Raw genomic sequence first — 15,675 nt, 5'->3', positions numbered from 1 at the left:
ACAGCAAGAAGGTCCAGGTTCGAGCCCCGGGGCCGGCGAGGGCCTTTCTGTGCGGAGTTTGCATGTTCTCCCCGTGTCCGCGTGGGTTTCCTCCGGGTGCTCCGGTTTCCCCCACAGTCCAAAGACATGCAGGTTAGGTTAACTGGTGACTCTAAATTGAGCGTAGGGTGTGAATGTGAGTGTGAATGGTTGTCTGTGTCTATGTGTCAGCCCTGTGATGACCTGGCGACTTGTCCAGGGTGTACCCCGCCTTTCGCCCGTAGTCAGCTGGGATAGGCTCCAGCTCGCCTGCGACCCTGTAGAACAGGATAAAGCGGCTACAGATGATATGAGATGAGAACCTCATTTTGTCACCAGCAGGTCATGTCTGTGGTGTTCTCTATTTTAGAAACTCGTATTTTGAAATGATGTAAAGTTGTGTAAGTGCTTCCAGGGTCAAAGTTCAGACGAATGAGCGGCCAGTTCAGCTCGTGCTGTGTGATTTTCCCTCCACACTCCAAACACAAGGTATTCATTTACCTCTAAATTCTGATTCGAATCATTCCGTCATATTGTTAAATTATTTATTTTTACTGAAAATAAAACTTTTTGATGCTGCTGTGATTAATTATGTGTTTTTTAATCCTACTCTTGCTGCCATTTTGAAAAAAAATACATCTTTATTGCAAAGTTGTCATTCGTGTTATTGTCAATGTACCAACCTGGGCTTATAACACTAATGACCATTAATAATTCCAGTGATTACAAGTAATGGCACCCTGATCAACCTTAGACTGGTTATTCATTCAAAAATAATTTAACTAGGACCGTCAATGACGGTGTAGCTCACTCCGGCTCCGTCTACTCCGGAAGGGAGCGATCTAACAGTGGGCCACCTTCCTTGCGCAATAAATGTTGCAAGCTATATACACTATATGCAACCTATATATAGAAGCGATATCCATCCTAGGAATACTGACCTATTTGCCAGAAACAATCCAAAATGGTGAGGAGTTGACCAAGAAGAAGCAATTTTTGTTGAAGGCTTAATTAGTCCATAACTTCATTAATAATTGTAATTAAGCAAATCTGGGTAGAGGTTATATGCATCCTAGGTCCCCCTACCTTCATGCCAGAAAGAATCAAAATCGGTGAAGAATTGAGGGAGAAGAAGTGATTTGTGTGGAAACTGCTCATTAGGGATTGATTAATTACTCCATAGCTTCATTATTAATTGCAATTATGCAAATTTGTGTAGAACCTATATGCAGCCCAGGCAGACCTACCTTCCTGCCAAAAAGAATATAAATCAGTGAAGAATTGAGAGAGAAGAAGTGATTTTTGTGAAATGTGGACGGACGATGGACAGATGACACACAATGGGATAAACTCATCACCTGTTGGCCGGATGAGCTAATAACACTCCGAATGTACAGATCGTTTCAGGAGATCAGCAAAATAATTATTTTAATAAGCAGCTAGGTTTCATATCTTGGTGAAAGGAGTATTTTTGAGTGAACTGCGTCTTTGTGTCATTAGTATTAAATACTACAGCACATCGAAAGCCATGTGTCGGTTTGTTGTTGTTGTTCTTCTTCTTCTGGGGATTGATTTGATTGATTGATTGATTTGATTGATTGATTGATTGATTGATTGATTGATTGATTGATTGATTGATTGATTGATTTAGTCATTGTGCTGCTTTAGCGCAACTTTGCACCTTTGTTCTGTAAAAGAAAGTCACATCTACAGCAACAAAAAGAGCTCCGTTCCCAAAACACCCCGATTGAAGCTCTGAAGCGGTTTGATCAAGTGTTTGTCCGTTCTCTATGGGAACGTGGCTTTCTCCTTTTCTGTCAATTAGCCCGGGGAGAAGGCGGCCATTTAACTTTCCCTCACTACCTGTTGGTCTTTATTGATCTGCTCCAAATGAATTGCAACTGTGTTAATCTATAGAGCGCTGAGTCCTCTCAGGTTAGAGACCATGGTGAGTTCGGACTGCCCAGGGACCTCTGTACCTCCTGATTACAACAACGCCCACAATCAATGCTTTTACAGAGCGGGGAAGTGCAGAAGGATACGGGGAAGTGAGAGAAGAACGACCTGCAGGAGAGGAGGAGAGGAGAGGAGATGGAATGATGGATGGATGGATGAGAACAGGGACAGAGAGCGATCTCGGGCCAGACAGGAGCTTTTTTAAAGACTCTGTACAATCAAAAATGCACAGCGGCTGTTGATCAAATCTCAGGGTGACGACGACCTCTAACCCCTGCCTTGTGACCATTTATCACAGCCAGCCTTACCCCGCCCCCTCCACTCCAACCAGCGCTTTACAGTCTGCAAACATTAGCTATTGATTTTATTGACTGGAAGCCTGCAATCTGCAGCGCGAGTGTTGGGTATATCCTCCTCGGCCTTCCCTCGCTCCTCTCCTCCACTTCATCTCTTTCTCATTTTCTTTTCTGTTCCCCCTCTGGCATGGCTCCTTCATTCATCAGACAGATGGAGGAGAAGAAAATGGCCGAGGTTGGGAAGTCGGTGGAGCGCTGTTACAGGTTTCAGCCAGAGGAGGTGCTCACACCCCCATCCTGGGCATCTCTTTTATTTATTTATTTATTTATTTATTTTGCTGTATGGAGGGAGGCGGGTGTTTGGACAGAAAAGAAAGCAAAGCATTAGAAAATATAGATTTTTATTTGCTTGTGTGTATATTTATTTATGGTTTCAATTTTTTTATCCTTGCCTTTCTTCTCATTTCTTTTTTTATTTTCACTTTTCTGACAAATTTTTTTCTCGTTTAAAGTTGATTCGGAATCTGATCCAAAATCAAAATCTGAACGTTAGCTAAAGTGTTACTGATGGCAACAATAAATGGTTAAATTAATCACATTCAAGGCAACATTCAATGTAATAATAATAATAATACAAAGAAAAAACTCTCAAACATTTCTGATGGACTGAAAAAATGTGCAAAACAATGTTAAAGGAGCAGTTTAACATTTCTGGAAAATTATGTTTGATTAAATGTGAACTATTTTTGTATTTAGATTGTATTTATAGTTTAAAACAAAGATTTTCCTTAAGTTTATGAATCTGGTTAAGTGGATTTAAATGAATCCACCAGCTGAATCAGGTGTGTAAATTATATAAGATTTATAACATATAAGATGTTTTATTCTCTCCACATTCACTGGATATGAGCAATCATGTGCTCTGATTGGCTACTACTAGGATATCAGCTCATATACCATAAGTAGAAAAAAACAAAATGGCGGCGTCTGTTGCTGAACCAACCGAGGACGAAATAAAAACTTTACTCAAAAACACCCCCCCCCCAAAAAAAAAAGAGAGCGCAACAAAATATGGAATGAAAGTATTTGATGGTAAGAGTATCTTTTTTTATTTTTCAAGAATTATTATTATCATCATCACATTTTTCACAAATTGCTCCTGTCATTTTGGCAGTTTGTTTACATTCTATGCAGAAATTATTTTGTGTCGGATGTTTTGTATAAAGTTTTTATTTATTGAATTTGCAGAAAATAAAAATGCTCCGTTTCTCAAAATCCAGTGAATGTGGATAGAATAAAAGTTATTCCACTCAATCTTGTCATACATGGATTATAGAGAACTTGGTGCTACGCGCCTCATCGACTATCAGCTCATGTACGACTCGATTTCATGGAATAACTGTTAATTTATAGATATAATTTATATATACATTATGTATATAAGAAAACGTTATATTTATGAGATTTATTAATTATATAGATGGGCGGCACGGTGGTGTAGTGGTTAGCGCTGTCGCCTCACAGCAAGAAGGTCCGGGTTCGAGCCCCGTGGCCGGCGAGGGCCTTTCTGTGCGGAGTTTTGCATGTTCTCCCCGTGTCCGCGTGGGTTTCCTCCGGGTGCTCCGGTTTCCCCCACAGTCCAAAGACATGCAGGTTAGGTTAACTGGTGACTCTAAATTGAGCGTAGGTGTGAATGTGAGTGTGAATGGTTGTTTGTGTCTATGTGTCAGCCCTGTGATGACCTGGCGACTTGTCCAGGGTGAACCCCGCCTTTCGCCCGTAGTCAGCTGGGATAGGCTCCAGCTCGCCTGCGACCCTGTAGAACAGGATAAAGCGGCTAGAGATAATGAGATGAGATAATCTATTTTAATAGCCTGATGAAAATGATGCATATTTTCTTTAAAACTGAACGAGAGAAACAGTATTTTTAACTCAGACTCAGCATTTCAGTCTATTTTCTATAAATTATACATGCAGATATTTTTGCTGTTGTTATTTCTGAGGAGCATCATTCCATCACAGCTGTAGTGTTGATTATGCCTCGTTACGCTCTGACGATCCTCGACGAGTCTCTGCTCTGTAGTATATTACAGTGTAGTGATGGAGGTGAAGTCCACGTGAAGTCCAGATGCCAGTGATGGACCCGGGCTTCGCTCCTTTGCTGTGATTATCAGTGATTTTGTTGGAGAAGCCGCAGGGGGACTGCAGAACTGGCAGATGTCGAGCCATGCTTTAAGACCTCCACTAATCCTATTTGGGCAATGAAAGGCCCTTTTGCGCCTGGAACAGCAGTAAAAGTCTCTCCACAACGACAGCTTGAGCTCTTTTAAAGTTTCTGTTCCTCACACTTAACCAACGGTTAAAAGCACTCCATCTCTTTCCTGTAACTGACTCCAACTCCAAGCGTGTGGTCCAACATTTAATATTTACAATGTCATGGACCACCAACGCAGTCTGCAGGCTCTCCATAAATCACAGTTCTTCTCATTATTTATTTTGAAATTGCGACTAAAGTAAAAAATTATGTAACAGATGTATGTGAAGGATTCAACTCTCATGCAAAACATATTAATGAACGTCTTCAACTGTTTTGCAAAATACAATATTGTGTGGGGTTTTTCCCCCTTGTAATTGAATATCAGTATTTCCAGCACATCGAATGTTTACGTCCTGGGAAAACTCGTCACATGCTGAAATTTTTTGACCTTTTCATGTCTATTAAATTCTGAAATTTATGAAAAGGTTTTGAGAGAATTGAAAGAACAAACGCACTGACCTTTAAACTACTGTATCCACAGCTCAACGACAATCCAGAGCCCCCTCGGTTTTTAGGGTTTGTTTGTTCGTTTTATTTATTTATTTATTATTATTCGTTTTATTTATTTATTTATTATTATTATTATTATTATTATTGTATTTATTTTACCAAAAAAAAAATTTCCTGAAAATAAATTTCATGCAACAGTTAATTAATTAATTATTAATTAAACAGATTAATATTTAAATGGATGTGTTTGTGCATCACAGCTGGAGGTGTTACAGCTCCGTGTATCACGCTCACATCTGTGACTCGGCGAGGAAAACTCACTCAGTGAAGAAGTGTGTGTGTTTGTGTGAAGGTGTGTGAGAGCAATAACGGAACACATGACAGAGAGCTCATTATGCATGTGCCCCTCCCACCTGGGATTTATGAGAGAGGACACAGTGTTGGAGAGGAGAGGTCAGAGGTTGTGACCCCTGGGATGGGGATTGTAAGGTCACCGGACTCTGTGTTAGTGTTTACTCTACACATGGAGCTTTCAGTGAGATTAAGGCCCACTTTACATGGGGACGGTCTAAAACAAAAATGCAAAAGTCCGTTTTCGTTCTCACTTTTTTCCGCGTCTACACAACCGTTTTCAAGGAGGAAATCTGCGTCTATACGGTGACGCATAAATGTGTGGAATTCAATTGGATGTGCATGCCAGGCGGCTAGGTGGTGCTGTGAAAGACCTCCGCTATGTCTGCACGCATGCGCAACGTCTTCCGTCTTGTCTGATCTGCACATCTGCGCCGTGAAAACTTTGACTACTCTGGCTATGGTAAGTAAGAAAGTAAGTAAAAAAGTAAGAGCATACTATACCCGCCTCTATTCATTAACGGTATATGTGCAGATTCGGTATAGATGTTCGAAGGACTCCTGGACGTTTATTAAAGCTGCCAGAGCAGCTTGAAGGTCCGTTGGATCGATGTAATCAGACATGCTCTTACTTTTTTACTTACTTTCTTACTTCCCGGGCTGGCATGTACAGTATATGACATATGTATGACATAAACGCGTACCCGACGTGAGCAGATCCGAGCAGAGTTTCGCGTATTGGGTAGTTTAGACGGATATGCAACGGGGGCTGTTTTTAACTTATCCACTCTGGAAGGCGTTTTCAATTTTTTCCGTTTTTCAGCCTCGGAAATGCCGTCCCCGTGTAGACGAAAGGCACTTCCGATAAAATATTTAGTCGTTTTTACCCGACAGCGTCCTCGTGTAAACGGGCCCTAAAACATCAGACTTTTGTTTTAACACAAACACAAGCATGAAACACCAACGGAAACAGAGAACAGAGCCGGTTTGGGGGTCTGTCTCTCTCTCTCACACACACACACACACCTGATCACTTTCATGTATTCACTTGGTGAGGAAGTGATTATAGTGAGTCTGGAACTAGAGAAAGCTGTGTAGATCAGTGTGATGTGTATCAGAGGAATAAAACACTTCAGGACATGGCGTTATAGACCCCTTCGCATGTTTGTAAACAAACCGACCGTTGCCAGGATGCGCGCGCTGCCCATAGACCGGCATTATGAGCTGTCAGATTATGCAAAACAATTGTCGTTACAAGATCGAGAATGCTACATAAATAAGTTAACTCTAACAAGTGGACATCGCCTACCGGATCCGCATTTAATTAAAGAGTGGACGGACGATGTTAGTAAGTTCCCTGGTATACAATGGCCAGATATATACTCGTACCTTATTGACAAGACTTCAGTGTACACCCACGAAAAACTTCATGCCTACAAGTCTTTAGACGCATATGATTATGTTATGTACGGGCATGTACAACTTGATTAACAATGGGACATTCATATTCATTTTGTTTTAATCAAATGATGCCAGTGATGTGATGGCACTGTGGCTTTAGCTACAACAGCAAATCCCAACACTAAACAGCAATTTGCAGGAGGTGATGGCATGAAAGGAATGATAGTGTAAAGAGTGCAGCTAAGAGAAATCAGAGCTGCGTAAAAAGCGAGAGGCAGAGAGCAGAAATGAAACTGAACGGGGCGGGAGCTAGGTTAGAGCGGTCAACGTAAGTTGCCATTTAGAGTGAGGGCACACAATTGTACCTTTCCATCCTTGCTTTAAAATTGTGATTTTCGGCAGACACAAATAATGACGGCACAAAATCCGGACTGCTTGAGTCAAGCGAGACCTCTCCTACAAACACAATTGCATGCAAAGCTAAGTTAACATGCTAACAATATTCATTACATTGTGTAGCTATGACCCAGCTAATCAGACAAACGCTACCAAAGTATTTTGCTACATCAATAAACGAAGACTAGAAAGAATAAAAAAGAAAGATTTAATAAATAGCCTGATCTTACCTGTGATGAAGTGGGCGCTGCAAACCCGCGCATTTTTGATGGTGCTTTCATCCCAGTCTACACGTTTGATGGCTTGTAGTCATAGACGTCGGCGATTGTTTTGGAATGGGTGAGATCCTGCTGGAATTCTGAACATTTTAACCCCATCACTGCTACGATTCTGACACCCGACAACACAACAACTAGGCATTTCTGAGTCTTTTTTGGGTCCAGGCTGCGCGCGCAATTTCCGCTTACGTATGAATGACGTTTACTGCGAAGGGGTCTATAGGAAAATGTCTGTCTGTTGGTTGGTCTGTCTGGTATCTGTCTGTCTGTCTGTCTGTCTGTCTGTCTGTCTGTCTGTCTAGTGTCTGTCTGTTTAGTATCTATCTGTCTGTCTAGTATCTATCTGTCTTGCCATCTGTCTGTCTGTCTTGTATCTCTCTGTCTGTCTATTTGTAGATCTGTCTGTGTAGTATCTCTCTATCTGTCTGCCTATTTGTCAGTCTGTCTGTCAAGTATTCGTCTGTTTGTCTAGTATCTGTCTGTCTGTCTTGTATCTCTCTGTCTGTCTATTTGTAGGTCTGCCTGTGTAGTATCTGTCTGTCTGTCTAGTATCTCTCTGTCTGTCTATTTGTAGGTCTGTCTGTCCAGTATCTGTCTGTCTGTCTATCTGTCTGTCTATTTGTAGGCATGTCTGTCTTTTCCAGCTGCTGTCCTGCTGAAGCTGAACCTACAATAACAGCATGAGAAGAGCCTCCTGTCTCACACACTCCTGTCCACTCAGGGGTCAGAGGTCAGAGTTGAGATGTCAGCAGTGTGAGGAGAGGGGAGGAGATGAGTTGGGCTCAGAAGGAAACCGTTAACCGCCCTGTGTGTGTGTTAAACCCAGTTGTCTACCCTCTAAATGAACTGTACTACGAATCCCATCATGCCTCAGTGGGCGGGACTCGGGGTCACACCTGTCAATCACCTCGAGTGTCAGCAGCGTTCTTTGGGCAAATTATACAAAATTATGCATTTAGTTCTCTGGAGAACTTTAACCACACTGATAGGAGTGTGTGTGTGTGTGTATTGATGACACAGACTATTTTTAGAGTCTATTGGAATTCAGTAAATTATCCTGACAAAAAATACAGAACTCATCAATCACGTTTATGGACAAAATATTATTCATTATTATTCATCATTTTCTATCGGAATGAAAATCACAGACTAACGACTCGCTCGCATATTTTACTCACACCCGCTATTTATCTCTGTCCAATTCTAAAGTCAATTTTAAAATGTAAAAAAAATTAAATTGAGAAGAAAATAGAGCTTATTTACATTATTAGGGAAACCTTTCTTTCTTTCTTTCTTTCTTTCTTTCTTTCTTTCTTTCTTTCTTTCTTTCTGTTCTGTTCTGTTCTGATGGAGATATTGGAGCTCTGATCATCCTCTGATATCCGACACTGATCCGATCCCCACTGTGATCCCCACAGTCACTCAACAACTCGACAATCTTCTCTTTAGTCTTTGGAAACTATGAAGTAATGAACAAGGTGTTATTTAAAAAAAATCAGAAAGGAAAATAAAGATAAGGTTTCTCTGATGTCCAGTGTTTTGGATCAAAGCTATAGAGTTAATTTCACTAATAATTCATGAAAGTCTGATGTTTAGGACACAGCTGGACTCACTGAAAAAAAAATCACATCTGAAAAATGATACTACAGATCCTGAATGTGAAAATTAGTGAATCTCATGAATGAATGAATGAATGAATGAATGAATGAATGAATAGAATTTTGAATATATGAAAAGAAATTTAAAAAGTGTACAGTACAAATCACAAGTTAAAAATAAATAATGTGTAAACAAATCTGTTAATAAATGTTAAAATCTTATTTTAAATGAACTGAACATGGGGGAAGTGAAAATGAATCGTGTGTAAAAATAAATTAATTGTGTAATTTAAAAAAAATCACAAGTGAAAACAGGTGAATCATGTTGGAGAAAAATTCATAAAACAGATAAGGTGTGATGATAACGTGTATATTTTGTACATGAATCATGTGATTATTCAGATGTGAAATTCACCATTTGGGTTAAAAAAAAAAACCTCCTGTAAAACCTGAAGCTGCAGGACCTGTGAAAATGTGTGAAATGTTAATTTAATGTCTTCCACCTGAGCTCATGAGCTTCATACGTGACTAAATGGATTATTCGAGTGTATAGCTAATGGGGTGTGTGTGTGTGGTTTGTTGAAATGTTGACTGCAGTCTGGAGAGCGCTGCTTCCTCTCATCACATCTTCAGACTGCTTTTAACCTGAACATCACAGACTGTTATACAGCTCTCTCTCTCTCTATCTCTCTCTCTCTCTCTCTCTCTCTCGATGTCTCTCGCCCTCTGAACTTTGCAGCTCTTAAGATGCACTTAAAACTGCATTTCCTCTATCAGATGAGTGGAGGAGGTCCAGACATCAGAGGTCTCTCTCTCTCTCTCTCTCTCTCTCTCTGTGTGTGTGTGTGTGTGTGTGTGTGTGTCAGTCGTTCACTGTTCCCATGGTAAATAATTCATGCAGGATGAACCTCAGCACAGCCGCAACCCAAACAGGAAACACTTCTGATCAGGAAGCTTCACTGCGGCTTCTCGCTCTGTATCCAGGTTAATGGCAGTCTGGAGCTGTGTGTGTGTGTGTGTGTGTGTGTGTGTGTGTGTGTGTGTGTATCAGTCCAAGTTGAAAGTGCTAATGTACTGGTAAATCTGCAATTAACACTCCACCCTTATTTTTACCATTCTCTCTCTCTCTCTTTCTCCCCTCCTCTCTGTCTCTCTCTTTTTTCTTTCTCTCCCCTTCTCTTTCTTCTTTCTTTCTTTCTTTCTTTCTTTCTTTCTTTCTTTCTTTCTTTCTCCCCCTCTCTCTCTCCCTCTTTCTCTCTCCCCCTTCTTTCTTTCTTTCTTTCTTTCTTTCTTTCTCCCCCTCTCTCCAGCTTTCTTTCTTTCTTTCTCTCTCCCCCTCTTTCTTTCTTTCTTTCTTTCTTTCTTTCTTTCTTTCTTTCTTTCTTTCTTTCTTTCCCTCTTTCTCTCTCCCCCTCTTTCTTTCTTTCTTTCTTTCTTTCTTTCTTTCTTTCTTCTTCTTGCTTGCTTGCTTGCTTTCTTTCTTTTCCCTCTTTCTCTCTCCCCCTCTTTCTTTCTTTCTTTCTTTCTTTCTTTCTTTCTTTCTTTCTTTCTTTCTCCCTCCCCTCTCTCCCTCTTTCTTTCTTTCTTTCTTTCTTTCTTTCTTTCTTTCTTTCTTTCTTTCTCTCTCCCCCTTTTCTTTCTTTCTTTCTTTCTTTCTTGCTTGCTTTCTTTCTTTCCCTCTTTCTCTCTCCCCCTCTTTCTTTCTTTCTTTCTTTCTTTCTTTCTTTCTTTCTTTCTTTCTTTCTTTCTTTCTCCCTCCCCTCTCTCCCTCTTTCTTTCTTTCTTTCTCTCTCCCCCTCTTTCTTTCTTTCTTTCTTTCTTTCTTTCTTTCTCTCTCCCCTTCTTTCTTTCTTTCTTCTTTCTTGCTTGCTTTCTTTCTTTCCCTCTTTCTCTCTCCCCCTCTTTCTTTCTTTCTTTTTCTTTCTTTCTTTCTCTTTCTTTCTTTCTTTCTTCTCTCCCTCCCCTCTCTCCCTCTTTCTTTCTTTCTTTCTTTCTTTCTTTCTTTCTTTCTTTCTTTCTTTCTTTCTCTCTCCCCCTCTTTCTTTCTTTCTTTTCTTTCTCTTCTTTCTTTCTTTCTTTCTTTCTTTCTTTCTTTCTTTTCCTCTTTCTCTCTCCCCCTCTTTCTTTCTTTCTTTTCTTTCTTTCTTTCTTTCTTTCCCTCTCCCCCCTCTTTCTTTCTTTCTTTCTTCTTCTTCTTTCTTTCTTTCTTCTTTCTTTCTTTCCCTTCTTCCCTCTTTCTCTCTCCCCCTCTTTCTTTTCTTGCTTGCTTGCTTGCTTTCTTTCTTCCCTCTTTCTCTCTCCCCTTCTTTCTTTCTTTCTTTCTTTCTTTCTTTTCTTTCTTTCTTTCTTTCTCCCTCCCCTCTCTCTCCCTCTTTTCTTTCTTTCTTTCTTTCTTTCTTTCTTTCTTCTTTCTTTCTTTCTTTCTTTCTTTCTTTTCTTTCTTTTCCTCTTTCTCTCTCCCCCTCTTTCTTTCTTTCTTTCTTTCTTTCTTTCTTTCTTTCTTTCTTTCTTTCTTTCTTTCTTTCTTTCCCTCTCCCCCTCTTTCTTTCTTTCTTTCTTTCTTTCTTTCTTTCTTTCTTTCTTTCTCCCCCTCTCTTTTTCTTTCTCTCACTTCTTTCTCATTTTCATTCTCATTCTCATTATCTCTAGCCGCTTTATCCTTCTACAGGGTCGCAGGCAAGCTGGAGCCTATCCCAGCTGACTACGGGTGAAAGGCGGGGTTCACCCTGGACAAGTCGCCAGGTCATCACAGGGCTGACACATAGACACAGACAACCATTCACACTCACACCTAAGGTTAGGTTAACTTCTTTCTTTTTCTTTATTTCTCCCCTCTCTCTCTTCCTCTCCCCCCTTTCTTTCTCTCACCACTTTCTTTCTCTCTCCCCCTCTCCCTCTTTCTTTCTTTCTTTCTTTCTTCTTCTTTCTTTCTTTCTCCCTCCCCTCTCTCTCTCTCTCCCTCTTTCTTTCTTTCTTTCTTTCTTTCTTTCTTTCTCATTGCCTCACTAATTTATTCATTCATTTGTGTGTTTTTCCTTTTTAATATTTTTAATATCTTCTCTAACACACAGTGTTTGGTTCGTGTGTCATAATTCATCAGGTCCATATTTTCTTTCCCTTTTCACTGATTCTCTCTTTTTACACAGACGAGTGAACGAGTGAGAGGCAGCGCTGCATGTTTCAGTCCTACAGAAGGGGAGACACTGATACTGACATGGACACTGACACTGGAGGCTCCTTCCATGAGTGTTAAATGAGCTCAAATCAGAACCAATACTGACCAGCGGGGAGCGAATTAAACGACAAGACATGAAAAAATTACACTAAGCAGGAATGTGGGAACAGGTGTGTGTGTGTGTGTGTGTGTGTGTGTGTGTGTGTGTGTGTGTGTGTGTGTGTGTGTGTTAATAACTGGTTTCTGCTTTGCTGAGGAGGCAGAGTGCTGATCAGACAACCCGCTGCTCATTTGTCTGTGTCAGCATGAACAACTGAAATGGTACAATCCAGCTGATGGGGAAGTCTCTCTCTCTCACACACACACACACACACACACACACACACACACACACACACACACACACACACACTTTCTTCAAACAACGCACACTCCATCCACATCAAGCTTTCATCTGTTCATTTTAATCAGTTTTAATGGACAGCAGATGCATCTATGGTGATGAGTTCAAATCTCACAGATCATTTTTTTTATTCTTAATGCACCTTAAAGATAAAAAACATGAAGTAATTTTGCTGCTGTAAATAAATTAGCAAACATCAGTCATAGTTGTATTATGTATATATAATATAATGCATTGTATATAATTATACTGTATATACTTTAAAAACGGAGAGGCCGGTGGTGGGCTGGGTCATGCTGTAGAATTTTTTCTGCAGGCTTCCAACATCCTTAAATGTAACACTAAATGGGTAAAACATACAACATTCTGTAGCATTATTGCTGTGGTATAAAAGGAATAAAACATTCGGTGTCATGCAGTTATGGGAAAATAATCCACTTTGTTGTTGTGATGGCATTAACATTTGATTATTTTCCTGAAACAGAATGACACAACATGAGTGTTTTTGTTCCTGATTTATCAACTCAACACTAAGGATCAATACTTAAAAAATGATTGTGGAGTTTTCTGGCTCAGGAAGTGTTTGGTTGGTTTGTTTAGCATTAGCTCCAAATTCTCAAGAACAAAACCTCACATGGTTTAGGATTACTCTTTGTTTTAAAAAGTGTGTTTCCTGTCTCTGTGTGAAAGTTGTGTCGCTTTCATCCGCCAAGGTGAAGAAGGGATCAGATGCTGCTCTTTTTAAACAGCGCTATCAGACGCTCAGAGGAACATCCAAGAAGCTTAGCTCGTTAAAACGCCTGGCTCGTCCCTGCCCTCTGCGTTCAATTCCCTCAAACTCCGCCTTAAACCCGGACTTTTAGTAAGGCTTAAGCTCTCTAAGCTTTTGTTCTGCGGAAACAGAATTTATAATTAAACAGTAAGCAAGGGTGATTAGGGTTCGACAGTGCAGCGCATCAAAGCTGCTGGTTCGGCTGGGAGAGCGGCGCTGAATCAAAAACGCTCCCAATCCGAATCGAACTGGTGAACAAACTCCTGTGTGAAACCACACGAGGAGAGACGTGGAGGAGATCAGACTCTCTCAGCATCAGGACTGATGGTGTACCGCATGCTGATGAGTTCATAATTAACAACGGATTCAAGTCTAAAAGATCGACTTCATGTTCATGAGAGAAGAAAGATTTATTTTCAGCCTCAGTGTTGATGACTGACTGACTTCAGATAGAGTTTTAACACAAACAATGAAATGTTTCAGTGCTGTATGGGCACTATTTCCATGGATTGAGATGCTGAACCTCTTCTGCTACTCAGACCTGCCTGATCCATCCTGGTGCCCTACGTCTGGCTGGAGTCTCATCACATCGCTCCTGTGGAGGACGGCCCCATGAGGACAGTTGAAAGTCACACCTGGAGGACGCTCTGGACTCTTACAGTAATGCTTTTATGGCTGAGGACTACAGTTGACTTGCTAACTTTAGGACTGCAGTTGTCATGGACAGTTTTGCACTCAATGAGTTTATAACATCAATGAAACTGACTTCATGTTAAAACTGTTAATGTTATAGTCATGCTGTCTGTTATCACCCAGATGAGGATGGGCTCCCTTTTGAGTCTGGTTCCTCTCGAGGTTTCTTCCTCATGTCGTCTGAGGGAGTTTTTCCTTGCCACCGTCGCCACAGGCTTGCTCACTGGGGATAGATTAGGGATAAAATTAGCTCATATTTAAAGTCATTTAAATTCTGTAAAGCTGCTTTGCGACAATGTCTATTGTTCAAAGCGCTATACAAATGACTTGACTATTTTCTCCAGCTACCCCAAATCTACTCAACACTTAAAGGGGAACTGAAGTCATTTTTAAACTTGCTTTATTTCTTAAACGTGTTATTTAATTACGTTTTCGGTTTTAGTAACCTTATATCGTGACTCGTATTGGCAACTAATTGCTATTAAATATTATACTTATCGGCCTATTCGGTTTTTAGCCGTGTTGAATTTAGTTCATTTGGTCCACGGCAGGCGTCGCTTATCCGCGCGATCTTCACGAGACTTGTGCGAGACTTGTGCGAGACTTTTAAACATGAAGAAGTGTCAGCCAGGTGTCAGTGCCGCCATTTTGAAAACTGTTTTCCAAACGAAATATCGCACAAAAACGAGTTTAAATGACGATTACTGCCTACTTTTTTCAAACTTTCCTGATTGCTATCAAAACAAACAAAACTTCCGGCTTGATTAGATCAGCATTCGAAAGAGGGCGTACGCGTCTTTGGACAACGTTGGCAGATGTCGGTGACTTTGATTTCCACTGTACGTTTTATTTCCGTCCTACGATGTCTCGCACAGGTTTCAACGCATCTCGTTTACGGCCATTGCTTTGACATATGGACTGATGTATTACAGAGCATATTTCAAACACTCATAACTTGCTATAGCAGCGACAAAATAGCGATCAAACATGCATTCCGATATTTAATAAAATGAGAAATAGAATTTTGATAATAAAAAATTTGCCTCCAGTTCCCCTTTAAACACTTAAACAGTCGTGTTTTGCCGTTTCTTGATGTTTTTCATCAGATCTTGAAGAAACATCAGCTCTCTTTATAGCAGATTCTACATCTGAGATGTTAGCCTGATGATACACGGGGCAACTTTTTGGGCAATGTTTCTGGCAACGGGCAGCCAGGTGAGACACAGGGCAACTAATTAGGGCAACATATAATTGGCAACAACCAATCAGATAAGAGCAAATCTATCACCAGGAAGACAGACACTGCAAAGATGGACGTGGAAACATTTGTAGCCGTCACTTTCGTCTTGGCATCGGCCTTTATTCATTTCGCTCAAGTAAGAATCACTTCTGGAACAAAATTGAATAGATCCTCTGGTCAAAAGATAATTTACAATTATTTTAACGTTTATAAACCGAAATAACCACATTATTCTGTTAATAATAAACACTTTTTAAATTTCTTTAAAAATGCTCCTAGCCTCAATCACATCTGCTATAACTAATAACTGACACAAACATCACAAAAACAT

Source organism: Neoarius graeffei, chromosome 12 (assembly GCF_027579695.1).
Source record: "Neoarius graeffei isolate fNeoGra1 chromosome 12, fNeoGra1.pri, whole genome shotgun sequence".
Taxonomy (NCBI): Eukaryota; Metazoa; Chordata; class Actinopteri; order Siluriformes; family Ariidae; genus Neoarius; species Neoarius graeffei.
The sequence above is the reverse complement of the archived record's forward strand: the minus strand, read 5'-3'. Positions refer to the sequence as shown.